The sequence below is a fragment of the Cupressus sempervirens genome, chromosome 7 (assembly GCF_028749045.1).
Source record: "Cupressus sempervirens isolate cs-2001-9-10 chromosome 7, ASM2874904v1, whole genome shotgun sequence".
NCBI classification, from domain to species: domain Eukaryota; kingdom Viridiplantae; phylum Streptophyta; class Pinopsida; order Cupressales; family Cupressaceae; genus Cupressus; species Cupressus sempervirens.
Window position 1 is genome coordinate 760,286,119 of NC_143124.1, and position 8,388 is coordinate 760,294,506.

Here is an 8,388-nt window from a genome sequence, read left to right on the forward strand (position 1 = left end):
TGAAAAGTCTTTTAGGTGGAGTTTGGTGATGACCAAAGGAGTCAATTAGATACATCTACATCAACATGGAAGAAATGGCAGTCGTTAGTGACTATGGTGAAGTTCTCTAGCCACTCAATCATGGGACCATATATTGGTGTTTAGTTTTGATAGGCTTAGTTTGAGCTTCACTTGGTTTCAAGAATCCTTTCATATTCTCTACTTAACAAGGCCAACCACATAAAGGTGGAGGCTCATTTGGCCTCCCCCCCCCCCCCCCCCCCTACATAATCACTCTAAATTCCCCATTAACAACTAACTAAATATTTCATTCATTCATTTAAGAAGTGTATCATTGAATCATTATAATCACATGACATACAATTAATTAATACATATAGACATCCATCAATAGTTTGTGAACACATCAATGATTATATTCACATAACATTCATTAACACGACACATAGTTCATTAATACATATAAACATTCATCAATAATTCATGAACATGTCAATCGTTATAATCACATAATAATATTCAATAACATGACATAAAATTCATTAATAAGCAACATTCATAAAAAATTCATCAACACATTCATCGTCAAACAAGATTTTTAACATTCATTTCTTCTTTTATTTTTTCTCTTGTCAAAGATAAAGGCTAATAGGCATATCATGACTATCTTTGACATTCTCCTATGGCTCTTGTGATTCTAATCTTATGACATGAGGCCTTCTCTTCTTTTTTTGAGGACAAGAATGATGTGCCCCTACAGTAAGAAATAAATGGGTTTAATTCTAAACATTTTTAAAAATGTTATAAGTATTTCATTAATCTAAAGAACATTACATGGATTTTTCTTTACCTAATAGTGCCACATCATCTACTCTCACATTTTTTTCAACCCCAACCTTAACAGACTCAACACAAACATCATGCTCTACTCTATCACCATGACATTCTACATACTAAAAATTATCACATAAAGGTTACACTAAATATAATTTAAGATGTTAAATTTTATTAATAATTACTTAATAATTAATTTTCAATAGAAATTGAATATGTACCTCTATCATTGTGATGCACATCAAGGCCTTTGTCATAGGTAGGATATGTGCCTTCATCATAATGAGTAGGATTTGTGTCGAGAGTAGAAGGTTGTAGTGAAATGTCATGCACCTTGTTATCATTATTTAGAATTAACATCAAATAGATTATTTCTCACGAAATTCTCAATTTATGTTATTATTCATTAGGTCTATTTACATGTGTGTGAACCTATGCACCAAAATCTTCTACATCTCTTTGGCCATTGGAATTTGTGCGATGGCAGACAACCACTACTTTATAGCCTTTCTTGAAGCCAATTTATTTCTCCTATTCTATGGGTGCTAGATTAAATTCAATAATATGGTCAACGTTGAATGTATTTCTTATTTGTAATTTTATATTAAAAAAAATAATATAAAATTTCATTTATAGCTACTTACAAGTCGTGAGTGAATTTTCATATATGCACTAGAGCCAAGATGGTGTTGACCAACATTCTCTTTCCTAGCTTGTGTAGTCTTTGATGTGTCCTACAACCTATATATGTAAACTTTGAAATATGTTAGAAATATATTAGATTATATAAATATAAAGATCACTAATTTGTTCATAATTACATTAATACTACCACATACCTATTTCTGTCGGGTGGTGGATTTATTCCCTTATCTCTTAGTCTTATCTCTTTTGCATCTTCAATGATTTCATTCCACTCCAACTCTAGAACCATAGGAGGATGCTCATACTGTGGGTTGAGCTTTAGAGACCTTCTATACTAGTCTCTCATAGTCTTATATGTTTGGAAGCTTTTTTAATAATTTGGACTCTATTCCAAATATTTTGACCAAAGAGCTCCTCTATAGATTTTATGAGTTGATCTTTAATTCAAGGCCTTGCTCATTCCACCTTTTAGCTAAAACCAAAATTTTTAGATAAAAAAATGAGTTCAAGATATGTACCTTGAATATATTACAACAAATGGATGAATGGAAAGATGTAGCAACCAATTATATGAAGCTATGTACCTTTTACATAATGTGGGATTTTTGGAAATATAGATGGAGTAACTGAGAGGGGGGGTGAATCAGTTACCACAAAAATAAATCCATAGATCCCTTAGATGTCTTAAATAACTAGTTATTGTTGTCACTTAGTAGCCACACAAAAATGTTGTAACTCGATAGATGAACTGTGTATTAACTTATTACTGATCTTTAAGCATTCACAATTATTAACATGCATGCAATAGGAAATAACACAAACACAAGAGACACCAGATTTAACGTGGAAACCCAATATGGGAAAAACCACCAACTAGCTACCAATTTTCACTCTTTTGAAGTGAACCCTATTAGGAGCCAACCCTGTTAAAGGTTACAAAATGCACTATTAGGTGTGACCTTGTTAGAGGATTTAATCACCCTGCTAGGAGTAGCCTTGCTTGAGGACTTCAAAACAATTCAATAGAACTGTCCACCTTGTTAGAGGATTTACAAAATGGTTGTTAAACCAACTCTATTAAGAGATTTAAAATCCACTGCTACAAGCGTGAGAAAGTAACAATGAGTGACCTAAATGAGATGCAACTGATCTTTATTGATACAGATCTCTGTTCTGCTTCACTAGACCCTTACTGATCGAATGCACCTTTGTTTCTTCCTCAAGGATATATGATCCTTCTTCAAAATTTGCTCACCATTCCTCTACACAATCAACTCACTTGCATGCTCCCTCATTCATACATCCATTCATACTTTAGAATTCACAACTTGACCTTTTACTTATACCTTACAAATTGTCAAGTTGGCTCATTTACAAGTTACATTTACCAATAAACAATACATCAATCAGCTATAGTCATTACATGAAACAATTAAATATTATTTCCCAAAACAATGAAATCCTTCATTCGTCAACCCTACTCGGTAAACATTGCTCTAGAAATGATTTCTAGTGTTAACCAAGTGAAGCTCGGTAAACACTGTGAACACTACAAAATCCTTTAGATATCGAATGAACTCGGTTAGAACTAATTTTCCTTCACTGACCTTGTAAGCTCGGTAGAAACTGACTTCTACCATAGAATCCTTTAGCGCTCGAGTGAGCTCGGTAGACTCTATCTTTATAGTATGACTTCCAGAAATGCTTGGTAGACTCTGTAAATCACTTTGCTAACTATTTGAGCTCAGTAGACTCTGACTGATAACTGATATGACATTTGTGTAACATCAAAGACAACACACAATTGAACAATTGTATCCAACAATCTCCCTCTTTGGCATTGATGGTAACACAACATGTCATAGCAGAATGAAATTTGAAAACAAGTCTTTTTCTCCCTCTTAGATTTCATTCCACAAACTTCTCAAATATAGTAATCTCCCTCTGTGAAGGAATTACGTAGCTTCTTTTCAAACATCAAATTCTTCACAAACAAATTCAAATTTTAGAAAGATATGAAAATGTACTCTCCCTCTTTGACAACACATTCCAAAGACAACACAAACCAAATGAAGAACATTGTACCTTATGTAATAATTCATATGCAATGTTCTCATGATTATTCTACATCAACTGAAATATCTTCAACTTGATACTTATTGATATATCACTAAAACTTCATTTTAGTGAGCTTCAGATAGGGGAATGACCCCTAACTTACCTCTTAGATACAAGAATGCATCCTTAGGTAAAGGCTTGGTGAATATGTTAGCAGTTTATTCTTTTGGACGGACATATTCCAATCTGATCTCCTTATCCTACACCAATTCTCTGACAAAGTGATACTTTATTGCAATGTGCTTGGTTTTTGAGTGCATCACTGAATTTTTAGTTATGTTGATTGCACTTGTATTGTCACAAAACATAACAACAGGTTCTTTGATTTCCACCTTCATGCCTTCCAATAATTGTTTGAACCAAACAATATTAGAATAGTTTATTGTTGCTGCAACGTACTCTACTTCTATAGTGGATTGGGATGTACAATTTTGCTTTTTACTTGTCTAAGAAACCAACCTCTTTCCAAGAAAGAAAGCTCCTACACTTGTACTCTTTCTATCATCAATGTTTCTTGCCCAATCTACATTAGTAAACACTTTCAAATCTAGATTACCTCCAAATTTGTACCATAATCCATAATCTTCAGTACCTTTCAAATATCTCATGATCCTTTTGATTGCCATCATGTGATTTTCTCTTGGTTTTGCTGAAGATCTTGCTACAATACCAACTGCAAGGGCAATATCTGGCCTTGTATGAACTACATACTGCAACTTTCCAATCATAGATCTATACAATGTTTGATCTACCTCCTTTGATTCATCATTCTTGGTAAGCTTTAGACCAGTGCACATAGGAATTCAAACTTGTTTACAGTCTTTCATACCAAACTTTTTCAGTATCTCTTTGATGTATTTTGACTGAGTAATATAGATGTCATTCTTACTCTGCTGAATTTGAAGACCAACAAAGAATTTGATCTCACCAAACATAGACATCTCAAATTCCTTGTTCATTTTCTCTAAAAATTCTTTGCAAAGATCATCATTTCCTGTGAACAAAGTATCATCCACAAATATTTATGCCAGAACAATCTTATTATCTGGTCCTTCCTTGATATATAAGCTACCATTATAATTAGTTCTTTGAAAACCAATCTGAATAAGATAGTTATGCAATCTTTCATACCATGCTCTATGGGCTTGTTTCAGACCATACAATGCTTTGTGTAATTTGTAGGCCACGTCCTTCTTGCCTAGATCAACAAAACCTTCAGGATGTTCAATGTAGGCTTCTTCATCTAATATACAATTGAGAAATGTTGACTTGACATCCATCTGATAAACCTTAAATCCTTTGTATGCAGCATATGCAAGTAGGGTCCTGACACCTTCCAATCTTGCAATAGGAGAAAAAGTCTCTCTTTAGTCTATTCCTTCTTCTTGAGAGTATCCTTTGCATACCAATCTAGCTTTGTTCCTTGACACATTACCATCTTCATTCAACTTATTTTTGAATACCCACTTAGTTCTAATCACATTTTTATCTTTAGGCCTAGGTAAAAGAGTCCATGTTTTGTTTTTCTCTATCTGCTCTATCTCTTCATTCATAGCCTCGATCCAACTTTCGTTTTCTAATACAACTTTGACACTTTTAGGTTCAAAATTAGCAAGTAAACAAGTACCTTTTAGCTTACTTCTTGTCATAGTACCTTCAAATTTGTCTCCAATAATTTGATCTCATGCATGATGTCTCATGATATACTTAGCTAAAACAAGTTCCTTGCCTTTTGAACGAATTGCACTATCACCCTCTTGCACTTCAACTTCAGGTTCTGGCTATTTTGTCTACTGCTCAGGTCCTTTAGACTTGGTAGGCATTGGCTCGATAGCGTCTTACTGTGACTCAATTTCTTTCAACTTAGTTTAAACTTCCTGCAACTTAGTTACCAAAGACTCGGGAGTAGAAGATTCCTGATTGACAGATGTATCTGGCATTATGTCAGGTCAATGAAAGCAAATCTCCAGTAATCTTCTGGTTCCTTTTTTCTTTCTTCTTCAATCCTCTCTGCAAACTCATCAACTTTCACATGTGCACTTTCTATGACTTTGTGAGTAGACAAATTCAAACATCTATATGCTTTTCTTTTGCAAGAATATCCCAAAAATATTCCTTCATCACCCTTCACATCAAATTTACCTTTTCTAGATTCTTTCAAAATGTAACATTTACTTCCAAATACTTTTAGGTAACTTAAATTGGGTTTATAGCCATAGCATAACTCATGTGGGGTTTTGAATGAGTCCTTCTTCAGCTGTACTCAGTTCAAGGTATGAAATACAGTGCTAATAGCTTCCTTCCAATATTTGATAGCAATGTTCTTTTCAATCGGTAAGGTTCTTGCATAGTCCATGATAGATCTATTCCTCCTTTTAGCTATTCCATTTTGCTCGGGAGTTCTAGGGGCTGATACCTATCTTTTGATTCCCCTTTCAATGCAAAAGTTATTGAACTCATGGGAGATGAATTCACCACCTCTATCTGATCTCAAACATTTTAGTCTTTTGTCTATTTCCTTTTCTACTCTAGCCAAATACCACTTGAATTTTTCAAATGCTTTTGATTTTTCTCTTAGATACATGACAATCATCATTCTAGAGTAATCATCAACAAAAAGAATGAAGAAATTTTCTCCAATATAGCTTTCAATTCCAATAGGTCCACACAAATCAGCAAGCACAATTTCCAAAATTTCTTCAGACTAATAGTTCTTACTTTAAAAACTAGTTTTTCCCATCTTACCAATTTGACAATTCTTGCATAGACCAACATCAGGTTTCTTTATACTAGGAATGCCTCTAACTTTCCTGAATTTGCTTATTTTCACTAGATTATCAAAGTTCACATGACACAACCTTCTACGCCATAACCAACTTTCTTCAACTTGAGTAATAAAACATGAACATTCACCAAGTTCAAGATAGAACAAGTTACCTTTTGTTTGAATGCCAGATCCAATCAGCTTTCCTTTGTCATCCAACAGTCTTGCTTTTCCATGCATGAATTCCACTTTGAATCCATTATTGAGTAGTTGTGCCACACTCAAAAGATTGTGTTTTAGTCCTTCTACCCAATATGCATTATCACATACAAGCTCTTTGGTTAGTGAGATTCTTTTTTTTCCTTTTATACAACAAGGTTCATTATCACCAAACCTCACACTACCACCATCATAGTCTTCAAATTGTTCAAACTTAGTTTTATCACTAGTCATATGATGAGAGTAACCACTATCTATGAACCATGTATCATTTTTGCTCACATGAGAGATAAGTGCCATTTCCTCATCATTATCAGATTCATCTTTCACAGCAATGTAAACAATTTCATCTTCTTCTTCATCAGAATCATTAGAATCCTTAGCCATGAAACATGTTTTCTTACATTTGTCCTTGAATGATTTGAAATCTTTCTTGCCAATGCACTTGTGACCTTTCTTCTCATCTTTTTTTTGCATGTTTGGGTACCTAGCAGCAATATGACCAATTTTGTCACATGAAAAACAAATTAGAGGAACCTTACCTTTGTATTTCCCTCTACCTCTAGAATGTTTCCTTACAAGCAGAGCTTCAACTACCTCAAGATCACTGTCTGAACTCTGTTCTGATTCTTCTTCACTTTCTAACTAAGAATCTTTTATTTTCTTGCCTTTCTCCTTGAGCAAAAGCTTGGCTTCAAATGTTGATTCAATGTTCTTGGAAGCTGGAACATAGTTATCATAGTTATCTAGCTCAAATGCGGTCAATCTTCCTACTATGGCCTCTAAACTTATCTTATGATTTGCTTCACATCTTCTTTCTTGAATTGCGAAATCTCTAATTGCATAAATAGGAAGTAATGTTCTAAGAACTTTACTTACAACTGTTTCTTCCTCAATATCTCCTCTAGAAGCCCTGATTGCACTAACAACTACTTTGATTCTTTCAACATATTTGGCATTGTTTTCATCCTCTCTCCCTCATCTGATCAAATTATCCTCTTAGAATTTCTGTTTTGGCTCTTCTTACATTATCATCACCTCCATATATTTCTTTCAAGTTGTTCCACATTTCAAAGGTAGTTTTGCAGTTCTTGACATCATCAAATTCCTCATAGCTTAGGGCAGATGCAATGTCTATCATCATGGTGTTATGAGTCTTTTTCTCAGCAATGTTATTAGCAGATAATGTACCAAAAGGAGTTACATATGCCTCATCTAGATATTTCAATCCTATATCTCCAATGGAAGCCAGATGGAGTCTCATGAGACCTTGCCATGCTAAAAAGTTATCCCTGTTAAGCCTTGGAATTTCCCTCTTGTAAGAAATCCTGATCTTTAGCTTAGATCCTTGAAATCCTTCATGCAAGCACCAAAAGCTCTGATACCAATTGTTGGAAATATAGATGGAGTAGCTAAGAGGGGGGGTGAATCAGTTACCACAAAAACAAATCCACAGATCCCTTAGATGTCTTAAATAACTAGTTACTGCTATCACTCAGTAGCCACACAAAAATGTTGTAACTTAGTAGATGAACTATGTATTAACTTATTACTTTCACAATTATTAACATGCATGCAAAAGGAAATAACACGAACACAAGAGACACCAGATTTAATGTGGAAACCCAATATGGGAAAAACCACCAAGTAACTAGCTACCAATTTGCACTCTTCTGAAGTGAGCCTTGTTAGGAGCCAACCTTGTTAAAGGTTACAAAACACACTATTAGGTGTGACCTTGTTAGAGGATTTAATCACCTTGCTAGGAGTGACCTTGCTGGAGGACTTTAGAACAATTCAATAGAATT